Consider the following 26,604-nt stretch of genomic DNA (forward strand, 5'->3'; position numbering starts at 1 on the left):
AGAGAGAGCAGAGCATTTTGATTTCGATGATTTGACCATCGCAAATTTTTGTAGCCTTCAGCATCAACACTTCCAACAGGGACAACGGTTCCTTAATTTTTTGCACATTGCTCATCTCTCTTTCTTTTCCCTCCAGTCTTCCCCAAAGGGCCTGTGGTCCCTTAGTACCCCCTTCCCCACCCACCCCACCAAAAAAAAAAGGCAAAATACTTTTGTAATTCTAATGCTAGTATTTCCACCTTTTTGCCACTGCTATTTTAAATCACAATCACTAGCCAAGAAACTAAAAAAATGCAATAGTGCTTATGGTTTTAGAATGTAAGAAAAAAATCTAGTCATGTAAAATCTCTCTGTATATTGATATAGAAAATACAAAATGCTTATATACATACACTATAGGCATGTAGAGATTGATTTTAGTTGGTGTAAGACAAAATTTTTGCCAACCCCATCCCAATTGACTAATATACAACGCAAAAACTTGAATGTGAGCACCAATGAGGTGGTAAGATTAGATGACATGGGCACTGCAAACTATAGTAATTTTTTTGGGGTTGGGGTTTGGAGGGGAACCCAGTGGTGGAGACACAGGAGATACGGCGGATGTTCGGGACGGTTGTGGTGGCGGACCACAGTGTTGGACTAGCTGCACATGCCTGGAAATACAGGGCCAAAATGGCCTACTAGCCACAACCTGCAGGCAGTGTTGGCATTAGACTCCAACTAAGTAAATTAATCTCTCTCAAATGCTGATGATCTGCACCCAGCTCTTGCCTTTTTAGTATGTAATTCTTCAGTAGTGGTTCTGACTTCTGACCATATATATGATACAGCAAAATGAGTGAAAATTGAGAGAAGAAAATACAGCATCTGCTTGTTTCTGCATACACGACACGACTGAATGCACGTACGTTAAGCAATAGTAGTTAGCTTTTTCCAGTAATGAAGAATACATCCGTGTTTTCATCTGGTTGGCTTCCTTGTTGCAGCAGCTATATATATTAGCACAGCAGAATCTTTACATTAATCTTGTTAAATGACGAGTGACTCTACTTTGTTTCTTGTGATTTAAGCAAAAATCAAAAGGAGAAATTCTACACTATAGGCACGTACTAGTTTTTGTTCATATATGTATATAGTCTGTCTCCCAGCTCTCTCTTTTATTGGCCTAAGAAACAAGCAGCCTTTTCCTCATTGTTAATAACTCAAAATTGTCTTCGTTCCTACCCTTGATAAATTAGTTGCCAGTAAACAGCAAGAAATTCTTTAGCTCCCACCACAGGCGCTCTTCTCTGATCTAAATGATATTGAAAATGCGATGGGGATAAGTATTCATATGATCCCGTAGACTTCTTTTAGGGATTCCAATTTGCAAAAAGAACTAATTGCCCGTAGTTCGGTTGTATCGATTATCATTTTAAGGATCCATGAAGGAACAATATCATCATTTTTGTTCAATAAGATACCAAAGTGGATGGCCGACTCATTACATATTACTAGAAATAATCACGGGAAATCCTTTGATAACACGGATTTCTATTTCTCAATGATATTCCACGATCAAAACAATTGGTTGAACCATTTCATAGAAGTTCATTGTTATCTTCTTTTTATTAAACAAATTGACTTCGATTCTTGAATAATCCTCATCACTTCTACTCACCTAAACGCTAGCTTTTAAAGACTTCGACGCTATGCCTTAATTACCAATGGTGCATTTTTTTTTTTCATAACGTAACCTTGCAACATGTATAGGGAGATTACATGCTGCTTATATCAGCCCTTTACATCTATATTGAATTTTCGAAAAAGTAATCTGATGGTTAATTTATTAAAAAACAAGTCCCAGCTGATGTCTACTCACAATTGAATGGAAAACAATTTCTTATTCCCTGCAAGTTGATAGATTGATATGGATAAAACCTTTGGTTTCTTCAAATGTTAGCTAGCTTTGTGATTTTTCCTCTACATCTAAAACCGGAGTTCTAAAAGATGCTGCTAGGATACAATGGTATCTATCAGATAACTGCACTAGAACTAAAACTACGTACAAACGAACCAAGTTAGTTCTAAGGCGCTCACGAGCAAACTCAATAAAAGCTTGTGTAGAAGTCAAGCCAATTAAGTCGAACTCAAGTCGATTTAAGTCAAGCTATTGAGTCGAGTCTGAGAATAGATTGAAAATTGAATTGAATTCAGTTTGATTTGGCTAAAATTTAACACGACTTGACTTGACTCGTTTAGAATAAAATCAAAAGCTAACCATGTGGTCCACAGTGTATTCATGTAATCCATTGTAAAATGAGACATACGTTAGGAAAAAATCATTTTTGCACATATAAATGCTCAAGCAACGACACAGAGATAAATCATACGGATGGGATCATACTTGAGACAAGAACAAAAACACATGCACCGTCCCCTTATCCCCAGAAACCCCACACTAGATAGGCACACACCAAGGCTGATGAGAAAGAGAGGAAGATGGCCATAGACATAGAGACTCGTCTATTCAATGCTATAATAAACTATGACATTACTTCTTGGGTTTTGGAGCAGTAAAAAAAAAAAAAAGAAAGGAAGAAAGAAAGATTAGTAGAATAAAGGAAGACAATTTGAAGCATGAGGATAGGTTAAAAAAAAATAAGTCATGGGGGTGCGAATGACACTCTGGAGAGCTCGGATCTCAAACAGTAAGAATAGACCATCTTTTAGACCAAAGTTAAAAAAGTCTTCAACAGATAGAGAGAGACCATCTTTCAGGCCCCTCTCTTACTCACTCCTGCTTCTCTCTCTCTCTCTTTATTCCTCTTATAATTTAAAAAAAAAAAAAAAAAAAAAAACCCATCAGCCATTGGCAATTTGGCATTGAGATTGAGACTCCCATTGCTGCATGCAAAACCTGACATGATCCCATATGACCTTAATACTCGACTTGGTTCAAAGACAAAAGGGACAGCGAAGAATTTCATCAGGTGAGAAAACTGTGAAAGAAAAAAAGAGAGAGATACGAAAAGGTGAATTCAAAAGTGTGGAAAAAAGAGACAGTTTCAAAGAATTTGAGGAAAAAGGGTTTGAAATTTGTGTCCTAAAGTCTCTTTAGGGAATCCCTTGTAAGCATGTCTGAGAGAGAATGCGTTGTTTGTTCAAAAACATGAAGCATCCTAAGTTAATAACGCATTGCCCAGTGAGATTGTGGTCCAAATCATGCAATTTTACCGTTGAATTAACCAATTATTACCATGAACAATGCTGCTAGAAAACAAAAAAAAATTTTGGTCAATTCAAAGTAAGCAACAACTTATCATCATATGAACTGGTGTTGATCAAAATTAAATCAGATTAAATTAACGTGTAGTACTGCATTGAGATCATTATGATTGCTGCTGCTGGAAAATTGAGTGACCGATTATCAACAAGATGGTCTTGGACCAAATTTTTGTCTGGAAATACGGAATCAACCGACTTCTTGATCAGGGGCATTGATTTTTGGAGTCTGTCGTGTTGCATTTCATGAAATGACTTGTGATGGCCCGGCCCTCCTCTAGCCAACAGCCAAAGCACATTAATCAGCTCGATCATCAAAACAAGAATTAAATGCTCAAGAATTCTTGCCCTTCTTGTGCGTCTAATTTAAGTCATGCAGCAGTCCAACTTGCCTTCTTTTTAAAAAATCATTAAGACAAAAAATGTAATAAAAATTAAGGGCCTATACATAAAATTAAAAGGGATTACAATCTGTCAACCTAAGGAGGTTTAAGTTCAAGAAGGTAACCTAAGGAGGGGGAGCCATCTTCTTCTTACCGTCTATCCTACTCCAAAATTGTAGCTTTAATTAATTAATAGGGGTATCAGTTTACTTTAATCTCTCAAAAATTTCCCCAATTACTTGCTATCAGATACAATCGAAGTTAGATTACCTATCTATGTAGTAATATATAGATTCAACATTACGGGAAATTATTACTACTGGTTTCTAATTAAAACTCTACATATATATATATATATATATATATATATATATATATACATATCAAGAAGCAGTAGTATTCCACATTTAAAACTTCAATAATACATCCATCATTATTCCTCTAACTAATTACTGTTATCCCACATAATCCAGAATTTACACCGAGTTTGGAATCAAAACTGTCCTAATCAAACAGTCATCGCTGAATAATAGGAAAAAATTTGTACTTTTTGATATCACATTGGCAGAGGCCCAACTCAGACGCTCCCAAAAGCAATCAAAAGCAAAAGGCCATTTCTTTTTGTGATGCCTTGGTCAGTAACCCTTTAATTTCATCCAATGCTGCAGATGACACTCTGGAGATTTTCTCATGTTTCATCATTAACTTGAAGCTTTGGGGTCATCGGCAATGATATATCTTTAGATATGACCATATAAACACATTATTATCTAGTTGATATTCCATAATTTTTTTTCAAAGCTCCAAAAGAATGAAAAGAGAGAAAAGAAAAAAAGGATCTTTTTCTTCTTTTTTTTCTGGGATAGAGTATATCATATATCTGTCAGATATTCTATATATTTTCTGTTACTAGCGTAGCTTTTTTTTGTCAAGTAAATCGTCCTGAATTATTTCTAACTATAGTTTATTAATAATATTGAGAAAAAATTTCTTACGGTTCTATCTAGTTTTTTTTTTCTTTTCCCTGTTAACTTATGTGTTATCTCTCACTAACTTTAGATTGAGTCCGCTGACTGACCACCTAGCAAAGTTACAATCAAATGTGAAGAATAGAGGAGGGAAAAGTACAAAAATGCTACTTGATGTTAATCAATATGCTAGTCTACCAATTTCAACAACTAGAGTTGCGAGTTGATTTGGTTCAGCTAAAAGATGTTACATTCAATCATGATGAGGTCAAGGATGAGACTTTATGTGGCAGTAGAATTAGGTAAGCCAGACACTTTTTAGTCTGATTCCATGTGTATTTTCATCCATGGTAAATAGCTGTTCTTCCGCCATGAAATGATACATTCACAAATATAAAAGATTAGAATTATAAATGCAATGACAATATTTGGAGATGGAGATAGCCAAGTATGAGAGTACATTGGACCAGTAACATTGGTGTCAAATTAATGGTATCATGATGAACGTTGTCACTTGTGAAACAAGAAAATGCAGTCGATTCTATTCTAGTCAAGAATGTTAGGCCATTGAAATTTTTGTTGGTTATGAGGATATTAATTACTACCATTTTATGTGAAAAGGATTTTCATAAATGGGAACATCCGTGCTTTTTAATTCACGTTGTAAAACTTTTCTTCTTTTTTTATTAGAAATTTTAAGAATTAGTAGCTAAACTTAATTCCAAATTAACCTCAAAAGCCACGATGGTAACTCCTGAGGTCAACTTGGGAACTTATCTATCCAACCCCCAAACCCCCCCCCCCCCCCTTACATCGATGTGGGACTACGGAAAAGCTAGCAGGGAAGCTGCTACTAGATGTTAACTAATACCCACAAACCCCGGATACCTCCCCTGCATCTTTTTTCTTTTTATTAGAAATTTTAAGAATTAGTAGTTAAACCTAATTCCAAATTAACCTCAAAAGCCATGAGGGTAACTCTCGAGGCCAACTTGGTTTTCTTCCTTGCTAAATGAGAAAAAGATTACATTGGTCTCATTACTTGAAAAGTCGTCAATGAGCATGTATTCATCAAAAATAAATTGAGAATAAAAGAGTTGTATAAACACAAAAATATGTATTCACAGGCATTCACATATTTTTATGAGAAAATCGTTTAAAACTTCCTTCACAATTTGTCAAACAAATTTTTTTTATCATTCACTTTTAAAGTGTTAACTTTGCATCTTTTACAAATTTAAGTTTGCGAAATTTGGTTCTTACCTAAATTTTCGATCACTATTTATCCTAAAAATCACCACATAATCCACGTACAATCACTTTAGTATATTCAGGTCCCATTTTTTTTATTGGCAAAAAATGAATATATTTTAGGTCAAATTATCCTTTTTTAAGGACAAAATTGAATATAAATCAAATTATTTGTTTAATTACAAATGGGATCTAACATTTTTACCACTAAAAAAATAATCATATATCGGTCACGTGATGAATGCAGGATAAAATGTAATTGAAAATCTAGATTGAAACTAAAATTTATTGCCTTAATTTTGTAAAAAAATGTAAAGTTAGTATAATTTTAAAAATGAACGATAAAAAAATTTATTTAACGAAATATAAGACACGCTTTGAACAATTTTTCCGACTCTTACGTGAGAAATAATTCTTGAAGGCATACTTCTAGACATAAGCATTAGTAGTTTTTGCAATTGACTTTTGTTCTTTTCATTATTTATTACTTTTTGTCAAAAATAGCGGGAAATACCTACTAGCAGTAGCGAGTAATGAAGAGCAGAGGGAAAGGACTAATTGTAGTACATTGTACGCTCATAATTGCGTTGTCTAAGTGAAAGCACACAACTAAGGAGACTCAGAGAGCCCACGTGTCAGTACCCCAGGAGCAAAAGACAAAATCATTCCCGATTGGTCGCTCTCTTTCTTCCCGAATTCACAAAATTATCCCTGGACCACAATCAAATGCCAAAAAAAGTCCTTTATCAATCAGCAGTAAAAACAAAAAATATATATATATAAATAATAATAATAAACACACGTCATTTTCATCCTTGCCTTCTTGGGGATCCAAAGAATTTTTCCTACATTCTAACGAACTATTAAGTGAATAATATCCTCATTCAAAGAAAGCCAATTTTCTGGTTGTAAATTCGCTCATTTGTCCTTGCTTCTTTTAGTCAAAAATTTAGTGGTCTATCTAGCCATTAGAATTTTTTGTACCCCAAGTACTCACTTTCTTTACCAAATTCAATAATGTATATACACTCAAAAAGCAACCAAGGAAGCAACATTCTCTGAAATTCATTGCAAATTAACAGGCACAAATCTAATCTAGGATGCATGTACACGAAATTTTTTTTTATTTTTTTATTTTTATGTTGCATTGTTTTGCTAATGAAATGCGCAATAGATAGCATTCCTGAAAGTGTAAAATAAAAGTTGCCAAAAAAATAATAAAAAAGTGTAAAATAAAAGATAATACAGCTTTCTCAATATAGAGAGTTTTACGTGTATATATATAACTCGTAAAGAGAAAGATAATTAATTAAGTGCAATCACGCTGCTCCAATTCATTTCAAAAAAAATAAGCGTTAGGTTTAGGGTTTTTGACGAAGGTGTGTCTCAACGTAATCGATCAATTATTATCGCGCCACAGTTATTAATAAACAAGTTCAAAATTCTCGCGAGTATTTTGCCTTTGGACCCAAGGTGTGTGTGTGTGTCTCAATGTAACACATTGGATAAGAGGGTGTCCCAACGTAACCATTCAATTATACTCACGTAGCAATTATTAGAAAAGAAATATATAAAATCCCATAAGTATTTTCCCTTTATCTCCATCATTTTCCCTTAATTGATAATTGTGTAAAAAGCATTCCATGCATTTTAGGCATCATCATATATACACGCGTACACCCTCTACTGTTACACACATTTTATTAGGACAACATCACAGCACTGATCACTCCTCTCTGGCTGTCACTCTGTTTTCATTTTCTTTGCTTTTTTCTTTTTCTTTTTCTTTTTTTTTTTAAGCTCGACACTTCTCTCCAAATCTTACTAACTTTCCGCCCCAATTTGCCTATATTTTGCTAGCCTCATTTCATTGTGATCCGGCCAAAACCCAGCCTCTGTTTTCTCCCTTCATCCCTCCCTGTCCCTCCTCCTCCTCCTCCAAAACCATCACCACCAGCAGCCCCCCTCCTCCTTCCTCTCCAACCCAAAGAAAGCGGCCCTTCTGTTACTGTCCAAGTATTTTGTTATCAAATGTTCATTTCTTGATTACATTCTTCATTCATTTCTTCTTGATACACTGTACATTGTTTGTAAAACAGAAAACTGTTCCATCCCTTTTTCTGGTTGTAGCTATCCAAGCTTGAGAAAATCAAGATTGAGTCTTTTGTGGACAGGTGACCAAAGGGCATATATAAGAAGTGATAAAAAAATAAAAATAAAAAACTAATATTATTTTTTTCATCATTAGAAAAAAGACAAGTTTTTTGAGGAAAATGGCACCAAGTTTTGATTGTTCTATGTGTTATACCCGTGGCTTCAGGAGGTATTCACGTTTGGCATATGCCTGCTCTGACCGAGATTTTTGGGGATGATTCTGTACTACAGTTCGGTGGAGGAACTTTAGGACACCCTTGGGGTAATGCGCCAGGTGCTGTAGCGAATCGAGTAGCTCTAGAAGCATGTGTAAAAGCTCGTAATGAAGGGCGTGATCTTGCTGCTGAGGGTAATGAAATTATCCGCGAGGCTAGTAAATGGAGTCCTGAACTAGCTGCTGCTTGTGAGGTATGGAAGGAAATCCGATTTAATTTTGAAGCGATGGATAAATTGGATAAAGAGAAAGATTTGTAATTACCTTTTTTCTCTTAGTTAAATTTCAATTAAACTCGGCCCAATCTTTTTAAGTTAAGGATAGTAATGGAGACAATTTTTCCATATATTTTGATATTGAAAATCAAATTTTTGAGATTGACAACAATCATTCGTTTCGGAGTGAACTAAAAAATACTTATTGGAATTCTAGTTATCTGAATAATGGATCTACGAGCGAAGATACCTACTATAATCATTACATGTATGATACTCAATATAGTTGGAATAATCATATTAATAGTTGCATTGACAGTTATCTTCAGTCTCAAATTTGGATTGAGACTTCCATTGTAAGTGGAGGGGATAATTACAGCGATAGTTACATCTATAGTTCCATTTGTGGTGAAAGTAGAAATAATAGTGAAGGAGAGGTTTCGGATATACAAACCCACGTGAAGGGGAGCGATTTTACTATAATAGAAAGTTCTAATGATCTCGATGTAACTCAAAAATATAGGCATTTGTGGGTTCAATGTGAAAATTGTTATGGATTAAATTATAAGAAATTTTTGAAATCAAAAATGAATATTTGTGAACAATGTGGATATCATTTGAAAATGAATAGTTCAGAAAGAATCGAACTTTCGATCGATCCTGGTACTTGGGATCCTATGGATGAAGACATGGCCTCTCTGGATCCCATTGAATTTCATTCGGAGGAGGAACCTTATAAAGATCGTATTGATTCTTATCAAAAGAAGACAGGATTAACCGAGGCTGTTCAAACAGGCATAGGCCAACTAAACGGCATTCCCGTAGCAGTTGGGGTTATGGATTTTCAGTTTATGGGGGGTAGTATGGGATCCGTAGTTGGGGAAAAAATAACCCGTTTGATTGAATACGCTACCAAAGAGTTGCTACCTCTTATTATAGTATGTGCTTCGGGGGGGGCACGCATGCAAGAAGGAAGTTTGAGCTTGATGCAAATGGCTAAAATTTCGTCTGCTTTATATGATTATCAATCAAATAAAAAGTTATTTTATGTATCAATCCTTACATCTCCTACTACTGGCGGAGTAACAGCCAGTTTTGGTATGTTGGGTGATATCATTATTGCCGAACCCAACGCCTATATTGCATTTGCAGGTAAAAGAGTAATTGAACAAACATTGAATACAACAGTACCTGAAGGTTCACAAGCCGCTGAATATTTATTCCAGAAGGGTTTATTCGACCTAATCGTACCGCGTAATCTTTTAAAAAGCGTTCTTAGTGAGTTATTTAAGTTCCATGCTTTCGTTCCTTTGAATCAAAATGAAACAGAGCACTAAGTTCAACAATTATTTGTTATTTGTAATAAACGAGTAGTTAGTTTATCGGAATCAAAGGAAATAAGAATGGAATTTTCTTTGGTGGCATAAGTTCAAATTGTAGAACGAATCAAAAGTTGTGGATAATTCTTTTTTACTTATATTTCTTATTTCTGATTCTTAATTCAATTTTTTATTAAGAAGTCTATATTAAAAAAAAAGATTGAATTCTTCAAATTAGGCAAACAAAACGAATTTCTTATTTTTATCTTACGTATCAAATAAAATATAAAAAAAAAAGAGTTTTTTTTTTATTTTTCTCTATTTCCATTTCCCCAAAATCCCTTATTTAGCTAAAAATCTCTGTTGGTTCGGATTCTAACGAATCTTTCGATAATGTGTAACAAACTCTTTCTTTATTAAATTAGAATACAAGAATAAAAGACAAAGAAAAGAAAAAATAGATTATCATACATACCTTTCCCTTTCGTGTAGAATAAAAAGAAAAGATTCAAAAGATAAAAAAGATAAATAAATTCATTTATTTCCTTCTACACTCCTTGCGTTTATTCTATATATTTACTTAGATATTTAAATATAGATATATAGATACTTAGATCTATACTAAGAATTTAAAATTGAATTAAATTAATAATAAAATATAAATTTAAAATTCATAAGAATTCAAATTCTTAATTATAATTATTATAAGATATCTTTATTTATAAATAATAATAACAGGTACAAATAATAAATCGAGGCACCCATTCTATGATAACTTTCAGCTTTCCCTCTATTTTTGTGCCTTTAGTAGGCCTAGTATTTCCGGCAATTGCAATGGCTTCTTTATCTCTTCATGTTCAAAAAAATAAGATTATTTAGATCCGATGGGACCCAATATCTTCCATTTTTTCAAAACTTAGATTTGTATCATAGCACGGACATATATTTAGTAGAATATGGTATAACATGTAATTTTTGCCGAACATAAAGGAAAGAACTCTTATGTCTGCATAAACACGATATATGGTTAAATGAATTCTAGCTGTTTTCAAATCGATCAGGATCGCCGGATGGCTGAAATAGAAAGTCAGCGGATCTGTATGTATAGTGGGATCATATGAAGAGTATGCTATTATTTTAGATTTAATCAATTTGATGAATTACTCCTAAAGGTTCACACCAAACTAGTGCTAGTTGATGAGAGTTACTTCGGAAACAAAAAAAGTAAAGTCAAAAAAATTTGAAGTATTCTCTCAATTCTAATAAAATGTAATCGGATCAAGTATGAGTTTGCGATCAGAGCATATATGGATAGAACTTATAAAGGGGTCTCGAAAAATAAGTAATTTCTGCTGGGCCTTTATCCTTTTTGTAGGTTCAGTAGGATTCTTATTGGTTGGAATTTCCAGTTATCTTGGTAGAAATTTGATATCTTTTTTTCCCTCTCAGCAAATCGTTTTTTTTCCACAAGGGATCGTCATGTCTTTCTACGGAATCGCGGGTCTCTTTATTAGCTCCTATTTGTGGTGCACAATTTCCTGGAATGTAGGCAATGGTTATGATCGATTCGATAGAAAGGAAGGCATAGTGTGTATTTTTCGTTGGGGATTTCCTGGAAAAAATCGTCGCATATTCCTCCGATTCCTTATAAAAGATATTCAGTCCATTCGAATAGAAGTTAAAGAGGGTATTTTTGCACGCCGTGTCCTTTATATGGAAATTCGAGGCCAGGGGACCATTCCCTTAACTCGTACTGATGAAAATTTGACTCCACGAGAAATTGAACAAAAGGCTGCTGAATTGGCCTATTTCTTGCGTGTACCAATTGAAGTATTTTGAGAAATGCGTGGAAAAATAGATGCTTTTTCAACAAGAGGGAAAAATGCAAGAATCTTTTTTCCTATAACATAACTTAAGTGTGAAGTTTCATCAGAAGGTTTATTCAAGCTAAAGCGGGCGGAACAACCATAAACGGAAACTTTTTTCGTGATTTTTTATACGTGTGCAAATCCACGCAACTAAAATTAAACAAGTAACAAATCGAAATAATATATTCATCTCATATATCAAACTATTTCGGTATAAAGAAATTAATCTTCTTTTTAAGTTCAATATTTAGTTGGAATTGATACAGATAAATCCTATTTTATAAATTATTTTTTTTGTCAATCGACGTTTTTTTCTCCTTTCTTTTGCGTTCCTTAATGACCAATACAAAAATAACAATTAGATTTCTTAATAATGATAACTAGCCAATTTCTGTCTTGTTTTGCCACTTTGATTATCGCAATCTCCTTCCCTCAATTATTTTATTCCTGACTGTGGGTAATCAGTAAATTTGTTTTGAAATATTGGATATTTTGATATTTGAGAGAAAAGGAGTTCTTTCGTCTCAAAATATAACTAATATTCATTACTTAAATTAAAGTGGTTCTTTCGATCATTCATCGAAAAAAGACACTTGTTTTGTTGACCGATTGAGATATCGGAAAAGGTTATTTTTTAATATTTCTTCATTCAAAGTGGATTCTTAATTGATTTCTCTATTCTTTCTAGATTCAATAACCGCAAAGAAAATAGATTTATAGGTTTCATACTTTGTATAGAACTCATGTGTGAAAGAAATATTAGATTGCATAGAGTCAATGAATGAGGTGGGTTGATTAACAATTCACAGATGAAAAATGACAAAAAAGAAAGCATTCACTCCCCTTTTATATCTTGTATCTATAGTATTTTTGCCCTGGTGGCTTTCTCTCTCATTTAATAAAAGTCTGGAATCTTGGGTTAATAATTGGTGGAATGCTGGGCAATCCGAAATTTTTTTGAATGATATTCAAGAAAAGAGTATTCTAGAAAAATTCATAGAATTAGAGGAACTCCTCGTCTTAGACGAACTGATCGAGGAATACTCGGAGACACATCTACAAAAATTTCGTATAGGAATCCAAAAAGAAGCGATCCAATTAATCAACATATACAACGAGGGTCGGATCCATACGATTTTGCACTTCTCGACAAATATAATCTGTTTTGTTATTCTAAGCGGTTTTTCTATTTTGGGTAATGAAGAACTTGTTATTCTTAACTCTTGGACCCAGAAATTCCTATATAACTTAAGCGACACAGTCAAAGCTTTTTCTATTCTTTTATTAACGGATTTATGTATCGGATTCCATTCACCTCATGGTTGGGAACTAATGGTTGGCTCTGTCTACAAAGATCTTGGATTTGTTCATAATGATCAAATTATATCTGGTCTTGTTTCCACTTTTCCAGTCATTCTTGATACAATTTTTAAATATTGGATTTTCCGTTATTTAAATCGTGTATCTCCTTCACTTGTAGTTATTTATCATTCAATGAATGACTGATAAAAGATCCACTGATATTAATCTAATCCAACCAGAACCTTTGTTACTTTGTAGTTGTACATAAACAAAACATTGCAAGTCCTACTTACGCTTTCTATTTCGACCCATCTGGGGGGATTCATCCTATAATTATATTCCAGTAAAATATTATTCCATTAAATTTATTCCAGTAACTAGCAGAATCGTGGATAGGGAACTATACTAGCGACTTACCCCCACTTATTGTCTATTGTAGAAATTTTGGGATCAACGATTGGACCATGGAAACTAGAAATATTTTTTCTTGGATAAAGGAACAGATTACTCGATCTATTTCTGTATCTCTCATGATATATATCATAACTCGAACAGCCGTTTCAAATGCATATCCCATTTTCGCACAACAGGGTTATGAAAATCCACGCGAAGCAACTGGGCGTATTGTATGTGCCAATTGCCATTTAGCTAATAAGCCCGTAGATATTGAGGTTCCACAGGCGGTACTTCCTGATACTGTATTTGAAGCAGTTGTTCGAATTCCTTATGATAAGCAACTAAAACAAGTTCTTGCTAATGGTAAAAAGGGGGGTTTGAATGTAGGGGCTGTTCTTATTTTACCGGAGGGGTTTGAATTAGCTCCCCCCGATCGTATTTCTCCCGAGATTAAAGAAAAGATAGGCAATTTGTCTTTTCAGAGCTATCGCCCTAATAAAAAAAATATTCTTGTGATAGGACCTATCCCCGGTCAGAAATATAGCGAAATAACCTTTCCTATTCTTTCCCCCGACCCCGCTACTAAGAAGGATGTTCACTTCTTAAAATATCCTATATACGTAGGCGGGAACAGGGGAAGGGGTCAGATTTATCCCGACGGGAGCAAGAGTAACAATACAGTTTATAATGCTACAGGAGCAGGTATAGTAAGCAAAATTATACGAAAAGAAAAAGGGGGATATGAAATAACCATAACAGATACGGATGGACGTCAAGTGGTTGATATTATCCCCCCAGGACCAGAACTTCTTGTTTCAGAGGGCGAATACATCAAATTGGATCAACCATTAACGAGTAACCCCAATGTGGGCGGATTTGGTCAGGGAGATGCAGAAATAGTACTTCAAGATCCATTACGTGTCCAAGGCCTTTTGTTCTTCTTGGCATCTGTTATTTTGGCACAAATCTTTTTGGTTCTTAAAAAGAAACAGTTCGAGAAGGTTCAATTGGCCGAAATGAATTTCTAGACTTGCGGTTGCTTGTTTATACTTTTTCTACGAGATGCTGGGAATTTCTTTTACCGCATTGCTAGTCATCGTATGTAGATTTTGAAGAATCCTATTTGACTTTCACCCTATTTCTTTATTTTTTTAGTCAAATTGGGGCGATGGGGCTATGTTACTATTGCCCGATTTCAATGTTATAAAATGGATCAATAGTTTTAGATTCTAAATAGAATCCAATTGGATTAGATACCTGACAGAAGTAATCGGGTAATAGAAGGGATATATGGGAAACAAAGAATCTCTTCTAGAAGAGATTATTCGTCTTCCTAGTCTTCGACACAAGAAAGGGAATTTTCTAAACCCTTTTTTGTGTCAAAAGAGTAACGATTCTTGATCCTGTTCTTCAAAGATTTCTAGTCTTACTTTCAATTTTTCCAGATGTATAAATAAAAAAACAAGAGGGGTTTTATTGATTAAATAGAACTTTTTATAAAAATTTTCAAATTGGATGAGATATTAAAATAAATAGAATAAAGTTCTATTAGTATAGAAAGTATTTGCAAATATCTAATCTACAAAAATATATATTCTATCATCCAAGAAATTGAGTGATTCCTTCTTTCTTCTAACTTTGAAATGAAAGTACCGATAGATACTGCCAAGGGGCGAGTGTTCTGAATCACTTAATGAAGTTCATTTTTCAAAAACATCATCAGAAAAAAAAAAGAAATGAAGTTTTTTGAAACAGCAGAAAGGGAAATCTATTTTGTCATTTAGACGAAAAAAAGTATGATTCTTAAGAACTCAACGGGTCCTCCCCCTTCGAATCAGCCAAAGAAAGAAGGGAATCCCGCCAAGTTCTTACGCTTTCATGTCTACAACTTAATTCATTCGATTACTACAGGGATGAACCCAATCCGGAATATGAACCATAAAAGAAAACACCTATTAAACCGATCACAAGAATACCAGTTACAGTACCTACTATCCAAAGAGGAATTCTTCCAGTAGTATCGGCCATTTAACCCACTTCCCTCCACATTTCATCAAGTGTTCGTGCTAGAGACATAAACAGTCATGGATAATTATGAGATGAGATCCTTCCGAATGCGTTAAGAGAATGCCTATAATGATTATTTATTCTCTTTCCTTTTCTTAATTGAAGAAATAATTGGAAAATAAAACAGCAAGTACAAAAATGAGTAATAACCCCCAGTATAGACTGGTACGATTCAATTCAACATTTTGTTCGTTCGGGTTTGATTGTGTCATAGCTCTATAATTCGGATGTAGTTTTATCGTTGGATGAACTGCATTGCTGAAATTGATCCTAAAAAAAAGACGGTAGGTACAGCTAGGCCGTGAACAGCCAACCATCGTACTGTAAAAATTGGATAGGTTCGATCTATAGTCATTAGGGCCTCCTAAAAAGATCTACTAAATTCATCAAGTTGTTCCAAAGGATCAAAACGGCCAGTTATTAATGGAATTCCCTGCCGGCTTTCTGTGAAATACTCGTTTGGCCGAGGGCTTCCAAACACATCATAAGCTAAACCGGTGCTGACGAATAGCCAACCAGCAATGAATAGGGAAGGTATTGTAATGCTATGAATGACCCAGTATCGAATACTGGTAATAATATCAGCAAAAGAACGTTCTCCTGTGCTTCCAGACATGCTGAGCTCCACATATTCTTGTACAGTCAAAGGGGATCGATTCCGTAAAAAATGAGATCAGTAAATGTCAATTCACTGCAAATTTTTTGTGAGATCATCAATATTGTACCGAAGGCGTCTTTAGAGTATACCGAATCAGTATAACTATCCTTCTTCTGACACAGCAACGCAATTTTAATCAGTATCGAAAGGAAGTGTTAAATAATTTCTTTTTTGTTTTTGCTTTACTTTTTCTTTAGTTGATGTAAAATGATGCCTCATTCAATAGAAAATTCTTCCAATGAAAGAGATTATTATATTCCCACACTTTTATTTTTTTTGTAAGTAGATGTGAGATCTAAAAATTCCCTTTTCGTAGTTGTAGAAGGAATTTTTGATTTTAGAGAAAGAATTGTAATGCTTTCTTATATTCGATCAAAGTCGAAGGATTTAGTTACAAGGATGATGCTTTAGAATATGGAAAGATAAAATGTGGAACTTATAAAAAAAATAAAAATGATTAGTTTTAAAACTTAGTTGAATCAAAAAAATCTTTTTTTGAGTGATTCGGTAATAACATTTTTATTCTCAGTTGTTCAAGATATTATGTGAATGAACCTATTACCAAATCTAATGAGTTAAACTTAAAGCAAAGTCAAAAGGTTTAGTTTATATGCTTATTCTTTGCTCTAAAATCAAGAATAGATTCGATAAATTTAAAAATAGAAGAAATGATCAAAATAGAAATAATTTTCGAATTTTATTCCATAATAATTCAAAAAGAGTTTCATTTTTGAATGAAGTTACATGAGCCGGTTCTTTTTATTAGTTTACCTAAGAGTTACTCAATGAGTGGGTTGGTTGAAATCGCAGAATAGGTAGATGTTACAGACGATAAATCGATTTTATATACCTCTTACTTTATACTTTATCTTTATTAGCGCCGTATATAATGATAGATGAATAACAAATTTTCAATTGAACTTATTCTTTCAATTGATATTTTTGTGTATCCTATTGGCAAAAATTGAAACTTAGGTAAGTGCTTTATAAACATATGTATAAAAAACAAATTTCATTTAGCCCCTTCATGCTTACTATAACAAGTTATTTTGGTTTTCTACTAGCAGCTTTAACTATAACCTCAGCTCTATTTATTGGTTTGAACAAAATACGACTTATTTAAAATTAATATTTGAAATGAACGATTCATAAAAAGAAACCAATTTTGCACATTCTATAGTTACACTTACTGCCTCAATTGTCAATTCCCAATCATTGAGATTCATGTCAATTCGGATTAATATTTAGGTATAGATATTACTTCTTTTTTTTTTCTTTCAAATAAATTGAAATGATTGAAGTTTTTCTATTTGGAATCGTGTTAGGTCTAATTCCTATTACTTTGGCTGGATTATTCGTAACTGCATATTTACAATACAGGCGTGGTGATCAGTTGGACCTTTGATTAATTAATATATCTTTTTTTGATTGACCTCCTCCTTTCCTTTTATTTAATCCATAGGGGGTCAAATTCCTAATTGATGTCCAAGTTGTTACTGAATCTAGTTCAGATCTAAGAATAAAAAAACCACGCTCTGTAGGATTTGAACCTACGACATCGGGTTTTGGAGACCCACGTTCTACCGAACTGAACTAAGAGCGCTTTTTTATCCGAACAGACAAGGCTGTAAAGAAAAGGATTTTTTTATAACCCCAATACTTTTTGTATGGATAGTATCATTGAACGCATTCATTGATTTTGACTACTTTAGCATTTTTTATTTATAGTAATTTCGACTCTACTTTCCCGGAGAATGAACTCCGGGAAAGTCTGTTTAAATTATTCCACTGGATTCTTCGACTTCTTTATATTTATATAACTCATTGGAAATCATATAAAGACAATTCCTATTTGATATAGCTATTTGTGCAAGTATTTTACGATTAAGAAGCAGCTGTCTCTTGTACAGATCGTGTATTAATCTACTATAACTATAGGATAGTGCCCATTCTACTACTCTTTCACGAATTATTGCGTTTATCCGAATGATCCACAAACGACGAAAATTTCTCTTTTTACTATCCCGATCTCGATGAGCCGAAACCAAAGCTTTTATTTTTTGTTGAGTAATAGTTCGCGTAAGTCTTGAATGGGCCCCCCGAAAGCTTGATGCAAATAAACGAATTTTTGTTCTACGTCTCCGAGCTATATATCCCCGTCTAATTCTAGTCATTGAACAGCTGAAACTTTGAAGAATAACTAATTGATTTCTTTTCTTTCAGTTATTCTTTTGCCCTTTCCTAATCTATTAATAACAAAACGAATTTTTCCAATGTATAAAGTAAAAATTCCAATGGCTTTGGCTGCTATAACCTTCCCGACCACGATTTTTTCTTTTTTTTGTTTTAGGCGAAATTAAGAAAAAAATAAGAAATTGTATTCTGCGCTATAAGTGTAAAAAATCAAAGTAAATAGGCAGATAAAGAAATAGTGGATTCCATCGTTTCTATGGTGACTTCGTAAACGGTGAGGTCTTTTCTATACACCGGAGCCTTTACTTCATTTAATCAACGTTATTGGTAACTTGTATAGTTCATCCTCCTTGGCTCTACCCATGAATTATCTAGTAATAGGTCTTTCACAACGAGATCTACCTATACCGTAACGGTATTTTTTTATGAAAATTAGCTGGGTAGCTGACCCTCTCAGTCCGTTCTTGTCAGAATAAGGCCTACTTTTTATACTTTTTAAATAAAAATTTCTCCGCTTAATGGATAACCGTTTGTTACCAATGGAGAATTGCTTCTCATCATTATTGGATTTGCACCAATGGAAACCATAAAATTCATACACAATGGAGGGATATGATAGATTGTCTTATTTTTTTAGATAGTAAATGGAGTCCCCCTCTTACATATTATATTCGCCGGTACGTATCATTGATACTGGAGAGGTTGTTTTTTTACTTTTGTGCCTGCTCATGATATGATCTAAACGAGTCGCACATACACCCGAGTACATGTTCCTCGACGCTGAGGGCATCCCCGAAGGGCGGGGGATTTCGTGACATTTCTTATTGGCTGTCTTGCATTTCTAATAAGTTGTTTAATAGTTGGCATGTTGAATTGTATACATAATGGACTGGTTTAGATTGATCCTAACCGGATGATTATGAATTACTTCTATATTAATAAATATGTAATAGAATATTAAAGTCAGAGATAAAATCTCAAATCGCGGATTTTCGTGAAATCCATGTTATTTTCATTCAACCGCTACAAGATCAACAATTCCATAAGCTTGTGCTTCTGTTGCTGACATAAAAACATCTCTTTCCATGTCTTCGGATACAACCCATAAAGGTTTGCCCGTTCTTTGTACATAAACCCTTGTGAGGGTTTCACGCAGTTTCAGCAGTTCTTCCGCTTCCAGGATAAATTCTCCCGCTTGTGCCTCATAAAACGAACTAGCAGGTTGATGGATCATTACCCTGATGATATAACATAATAAAAAGTTCCTCTATCTCGGAAGAGAAAAGAAAGATAAATAATAATAGGAAAAGGATAGAATTGAACAACCGTACGGGCATCTTTTATCTTTTGTGCATTGCATACGGCTCTACAATAAAATTGACCCTTCCCTTCCATTGAAGAAAGAGAAGAATATATCAGACCCAGATGGTTAACTGATCAAAATGCCACCCTTCCTTTCCAAATAGTTAAAAAATACTATGATGGCTCCGTTGCCTTATATATTTATATTAATTTTTATTGTTTTTTTGTCTGTGATTCAGCAATCCCAAAGTTTCTTTTTGATGCAATCAAATGAGGAAAAATCTTTTTTCACTCTCTTTACATAACATAAATATTGTTAAGAGTCTTCCAAAATAAAAACAAAAAGGTTTGTGACGCTGAAGTGGACTCCCGATAAATAAGATAAAATCGGAAATATCCTTTCTCTCATACCACCCTTTCGATACATAATCTAATTTTTTGACAATGCAAAATTTTCTCGTATCGAATTCGAAGTGCCATGCTATTATTACTTAATATTCATATTTCATAGGGCGAAGGCATAGTCTTCTTTAATTTCTCTCAAATAAAAACCTCATTGGCGCCAAGCGTGAGGGAATGCTAGACGTTTGGTAATTTCTCCCCCAACCAGGATAAAAGATCCCATTGAAGCGGCTAACCCCATGCATATTGTATGGACATCTGGTCGTACAAATTGCATAGTATCATAAATAGCTACTCCGGGGATTACCCATCCGCCGGGAGAGTTTATAAACAAATACAGATCTTTGGTATCATCTTCGATACTGAGATATATCATAAGACCAATAAGTTGATTTGAGATCTCGCTATCAACTGCTTGACCTAAAAAAAGTAATCTTTCTCGATAAAGTCGGTTGATTAGGGTACAGGTATATTCCTTAGAAACCGTACATGCACCTTTTGGTGCATACGGTTCAAAAAAATTGCGAAAAAAAAAGAATCAATGTATAGATTCCAGTCCTTTTTCTCATAACAGGTTCTTTCTGACTTCTAACGAAAGGCTTTTTTCTTCTTCAATAAACACGAGTTTTGACTCTTTTTTTTACTATTTCTAAATATAATAAAAAAGTCACTAAACCCATCTAATTAACTTCTCATTGATGTATTGTTTCATCGAAAATCAATCCAAATCACGATGGTATTCTCTTGTTACTGAGTGGGTCTCTTTCATCTTTTTAGGTTTATGCTCTACTCCGGGTAAAGATTCACCCGATTTTCATTTGCACATATAGGACAAAGGCCCCATTACCATTTCTTTTTGTTATGACTTTTTTCTGTTTTTTTTTTTTCAATTTTTTTCATACTTTCTACCAAGTATTTAGTAACCCGCTTGACAAATAAGTCAAATCGGAATCATTTATGACAGAACTAGTAATCATAGATATATTACCAATCGAATTGGGTTTTTCTAAACGGAGCCTGGATATTTCATTTTTTCTTTTTTATTTAGTCCAACCAAACCAACCATAAATTATTCGAACTAATATTAATCTCCAAAATGGATCTAATTGCACTTCACGCTCCAAATTTTTGCTGATTCAATGAATCTTTCTCGGGTGAAACGGAGGATATCTCAATCGGGGGAGAAAACGGGAAAATCCCATAGGACCCAATATGTCTGACAAGTCGCACTATACGTCAACCCAAGATGCATCTTCCTCTCCAGGACTTCGGAAAGGTACTTTTGGAACACCAATAGGCATTAAATGAAAGAAAAAAGAACAAAGTACTGTATTTCACTTTGATGTAGAAACGTAATAATATGATTATTATTGTCCTTATAATATATATTGGCTTTTATCGTATTTATTTTATCCATAGATTATAGTTATAGAAAAAGTCATAAAGAAAAACAGAATGAATAAAGTCAAATTTGCAAATTATTATGAATAGGGCGATGAATAAGTATGTACACATTCACTCATAGACAATGGAATCCAACCCCCATTGCGTATTGTTACTTATCGAGTATAGAATAAATTTGCTTCTCTTTGTTCCTACGAAGAGAATTGTTCCATTATTTTATTACCAAGAGAATAGAACAAATATTAATCCCTATTCTGAATAATCCACCGAACAGGGGGGTCCATAGGATAGTTATAGTAGAGTCTTTTCCAATGCAATAAAGTTACGCAGTGTCTATTTAGCTTTGATAAAGGGGTATTTCCATGGGTTTGCCTTGGTATCGCGTTCATACTGTTGTATTGAATGATCCCGGCCGCTTGCTTTCTGTTCATATAATGCATACAGCTCTGGTTGCTGGTTGGGCTGGTTCGATGGCTCTATATGAATTAGCAGTTTTTGATCCTTCCGATCCTGTTCTTGATCCAATGTGGAGACAGGGTATGTTTGTTATACCCTTTATGACTCGTTTAGGAATTACCAATTCATGGGGCGGTTGGAGTATCACAGGGGGAACTGTAACGAATGCGGGTATTTGGAGTTACGAAGGTGTAGCGGGGGCACATATTGTGTTTTCTGGTTTATGCTTTTTGGCAGCCATCTGGCATTGGGTATATTGGGATCTAGAAATATTTTGCGATGAACGTACAGGAAAACCTTCTTTGGATTTGCCCAAGATCTTTGGAATTCATTTATTTCTTTCAGGAGTGGCTTGCTTTGGTTTTGGTGCATTTCATGTAACAGGCTTATATGGTCCTGGAATATGGGTGTCCGATCCTTATGGACTAACGGGCAAAGTACAACCCGTAAATCCGGCATGGGGCGTGGAAGGTTTTGATCCTTTTGTTCCGGGAGGAATAGCCTCTCATCACATTGCAGCAGGGACATTGGGCATATTAGCGGGGTTATTCCATCTTAGCGTCCGCCCACCACAACGCCTATACAAGGGATTGCGTATGGGAAATATTGAAACCGTCCTTTCCAGTAGTATCGCTGCTGTCTTTTTTGCGGCTTTTGTTGTTGCCGGAACTATGTGGTATGGTTCAGCAACTACTCCGATCGAATTATTTGGGCCCACTCGTTATCAATGGGATCAGGGGTACTTTCAGCAAGAGATATATCGAAGAGTTAGTGCTGGACTAGCAGAAAATCAAAGTTTATCAGAAGCCTGGTCTAAAATTCCTGAAAAATTAGCTTTTTATGATTACATCGGAAATAATCCGGCAAAAGGGGGATTATTCAGGGCAGGTTCGATGGATAACGGGGATGGAATAGCGATTGGATGGTTGGGACACCCTATCTTTAGAGATAAAGAAGGGCGGGAACTTTTTGTACGTCGTATGCCTACTTTTTTTGAAACATTTCCAGTCGTTTTGGTAGACGGCGACGGAATTGTTAGAGCGGATGTTCCTTTTAGAAGGGCAGAATCAAAGTATAGTGTTGAACAAGTAGGTGTAACTGTTGAATTCTACGGCGGTGAACTCAATGGAGTCAGTTATAGCGATCCTGCTACTGTGAAAAAATATGCTAGGCGCGCTCAATTGGGTGAAATTTTTGAATTAGATCGTGCTACTTTGAAATCCGATGGTGTTTTTCGTAGCAGTCCAAGGGGTTGGTTTACTTTTGGACATGCTTCATTTGCTTTGCTCTTCTTTTTCGGACACATTTGGCATGGTGCTAGAACCTTGTTCAGAGATGTTTTTGCTGGTATTGACCCGGATTTGGATGCTCAAGTCGAATTTGGAGCATTCCAAAAAATTGGGGATCCAACTACAAGAAGACAGGCAGTCTGATACAACACTGCTTTGGTATCTTTTGCCTCGATTTTCTTTTTGGAATTTGTCATAAGGTACCCGAGAAATCTTGACCACTTTTTTACTTTTTCTCTTTCTTTATACGGGAGAGAACCCCCCAAAAAAAAAATAAACAAACAGGTATGGAAGCTATAATTGTAATTGTAAACCGCGATCGAATCTATGGAAGCACTGGTTTATACATTCCTCTTAGTCTCGACTCTAGGGATAATTTTTTTCGCTATCTTTTTTCGAGAACCTCCTAAAGTTCCAACTAAAAAGATAAAATGATTTTTCATTATCTCAATTGAAATTGAAGTAATGAGCCTCCCAATATTGGGAGGCTCATTACTTCAACTAGTCCCCATGTTCCTCAAACGGATCTCTTAGTTGTTGAGAAGGTTGCCCAAAAGCGGTATATAAGGCGTACCCGGTAAAACTTACAAGTAAACCAGATATAAAGATGGCTACTAGGGTTGCTGTTTCCATTATTATTTATATAATTTCAAGACCCCAATGGATCTATGATAAGATCGTTTATTTACAACGGAATGGTATACAAAGTCAACAGATCTCAATGAATACAATAGGATTTATGGCTACACAAACTGTTGATAACAGTTCTAGATCTGGTCCAAGACGAACTACTGTAGGGAGTTTATTAAAACCATTGAATTCAGAATATGGTAAAGTAGCTCCGGGGTGGGGAACAACCCCTTTGATGGGTGTCGCAATGGCTCTATTTGCGGTATTTCTATCTATTATTTTGGAGATTTATAATTCTTCCGTTTTATTGGATGGAATTTCAATGAATTAGAGCTATAAGAACTCCCAAGTTCTAGCTTTTGAATCCAAAATAAAATCAATCATTTAGAGCTCGGATTTCGAGCCCATTCTATTTTGGGAGTTCGATCGCGAAATTTCTTTGTTTCTGTATTTCCGGAATATGAGTGTGTGACTTGTTATAATTGATCCTATTGATATTACAGAGAATGGGTCTGTCATCTTGATAGAGATGGTTCTACTTCGTCGGATATTTATTTTAGTATCTGGAACACGGAATATACAGAATAGATTAAGAAATATTTGAACTATGATTCATACTTAATGTTCAGACCTCGTATCATATCCGGACTCAAAAAATTTTCAATTTTCAAAAGGAATTCAATTTTATAAATATAAATCGAAAGGTTTTTCTTCTATTTCGATTTTGACAAAAAGACAAAAATTTCTTTGAGTTTTTAATCATTCTATCTATTCGTGGAATAAGTGATGGTCCAAGTATTCTTACTCAGGAAATCTTTGACTTAAGTTAGAGTTTTTTTTATTGAATCATCGCGTTTCTAGTATGAATCTGAGGTTTTAAAATCAATTCATAGGGTTCTTAACAAGAGAATTCCTATTAATACAATAAAAAAACAAATAATAAACATTATATATAAATAGAAAAATGAAATAGGAAAGGAGAGGATTCAAGAGGCCCGTAAGAAAGACGACTGAGCCAACTTGAGATTTGGGTATTATCGCCCCAAACAAAGAAGAGCTTTCGAGTTTTTCTTCTTTCATACCTTCAGAGAAGATTGAATCTTTGATTCAAAAAAAGTTTCAAACTTTCTATTACATATCCGTTGGAAATAGTATTGGGGTATTTTTGCTTGAGCTGTACGAGATGAAAGTCTCACATACGGTTCTCAGGGGGGGTTCCACCTATCTCAATAAAGTCTATGATTGGTTCGAAGAACGTCTCGAGATTCAAGCGATTGCAGATGATATAACTAGTAAATACGTTCCTCCCCACGTCAATATATTTTATTGCTTAGGGGGAATTACGCTTACTTGTTTTTTAGTCCAAGTTGCTACGGGATTTGCTATGACTTTTTACTACCGTCCAACCGTTACTGAGGCTTTTGCTTCTGTTCAATACATAATGACTGAAGCTAACTTTGGTTGGTTAATACGGTCAGTTCATCGATGGTCAGCAAGTATGATGGTCCTAATGATGATTCTTCATGTATTTCGTGTGTATCTCACCGGTGGATTTAAAAAACCTCGCGAATTGACTTGGGTTACAGGTGTGGTTCTGGCTGTATTGACCGCATCTTTTGGTGTAACTGGTTATTCCTTACCTCGGGACCAAATCGGTTATTGGGCAGTAAAAATTGTAACAGGTGTACCTGAAGCTATTCCTGTAATAGGATCTCCTTTGGTAGAATTATTGCGCGGAAGTGCTAGTGTGGGACAATCCACCTTGACTCGTTTTTATAGTTTACACACTTTTGTATTGCCGCTTCTTACTGCCGTATTTATGTTAATGCACTTTCCAATGATACGTAAACAAGGTATTTCTGGCCCTTTATAGAGAAGATATATCATATATTTTTGTAATAAATAAATCATTTATCATTTGGAGGAGGAATATATAGTATTTCATTGCTATAAGTATGGATTATTGAAAATAATAAGACATGTATTTGGATATCTCCCTTCAACTATTCCTGTCAAATAAATAAGACTGTGGGTCGAAGGGAATTCTCTGAAGAGAAAGTGGATTATGGGAGTGTGTGACTTGAACTGTTGATTAGTCTGTGTAGTTATAGGCCTGCCACATTGGAATTGGAATTCACAATCAAATGTGTCTTTGTTCCAACCACCGCGTAAGCCTTATACAGAGGGGAGGATAGGCTGGTTCGCTTGAAGAGAATTATTTCTATGATCAGATCCGAATCATGTTGTACATGAGCAGGCTCCGTAAGATCCAGTATAATAAGTGAAATAGATAAACTAAAAAAAAAATATAGTTTATCTATTTCACTTACTTAACTTAAGATTTAATAGTATGAAAATGCATTCATTTCCTCTGCATTGATATGACATAATACTATCGGAGTGAAACAGGGGGTCTAAAGGAGAACAGAGGTTAGACTATATTAGTAACAAGTAAACCTTTTGTGTGTATTTACAAATATTTGGGGAATAAATACCAATCGTAAGGTCTGAGACGACCCAGAAAGCACTTGATCATATCATGATTAATTTTGTAAGCCTACTTGGGTATTGAGTATTTACTTGTAAGAACTGAATTCTTTGGAATCGATATTTGCAACTTCGGAAAAAGAATTCAGTAAAATTTTTCTTACATTGAACCCTTTATATATGTGTGGATATAGGTAAACTTTAGCCGGTTTGGTTCTTTTGATTCTTGCTCGAGCCGGATGATGAAAAATTATCATGTCCGGTTCCTTCGGGGGATGGATCCATAAAAATTCACCTATCCCAATAACAAAAAAGCCTGACTTGAATGATCCTGTATTAAGAGCTAAATTGGCTAAAGGTATGGGTCATAATTATTATG

The 26,604-nt window shown here is 34.6% G+C and overlaps 1 protein-coding gene and 1 non-coding gene across 2 annotated transcripts in view; both read right to left on the reverse strand.

The window, feature by feature from the left end:
- Positions 1 to 17,591: 17,591 nt before the first annotated feature.
- Positions 17,592 to 17,665, reverse strand: TRNAW-CCA (transfer RNA tryptophan (anticodon CCA)). The gene has a single exon. It is a non-coding gene; the product is annotated as a tRNA-Trp (tRNA).
- Positions 17,666 to 20,648: 2,983 nt separating this feature from the next.
- LOC140010316 (DNA-directed RNA polymerase subunit alpha) overlaps positions 20,649 to 26,604 on the reverse strand; it is a 7,543-nt gene continuing 1,587 nt past the window's right edge. Inside the window, exons 1-2 of the mRNA XM_072056880.1 lie at positions 23,605 to 26,604; positions 20,649 to 23,554 (exon numbers count right to left, since the gene is read on the reverse strand). The exon at positions 23,605 to 26,604 is cut by the window's right edge and continues 1,587 nt beyond it. The gene's annotated coding sequence lies outside the window, so the exon portion shown is untranslated. The remainder of the gene's footprint in view (positions 23,555 to 23,604) is intronic.

The sequence above is a fragment of the Coffea arabica genome, chromosome 7c (assembly GCF_036785885.1).
Source record: "Coffea arabica cultivar ET-39 chromosome 7c, Coffea Arabica ET-39 HiFi, whole genome shotgun sequence".
NCBI lineage: Eukaryota > Viridiplantae > Streptophyta > Magnoliopsida > Gentianales > Rubiaceae > Coffea > Coffea arabica.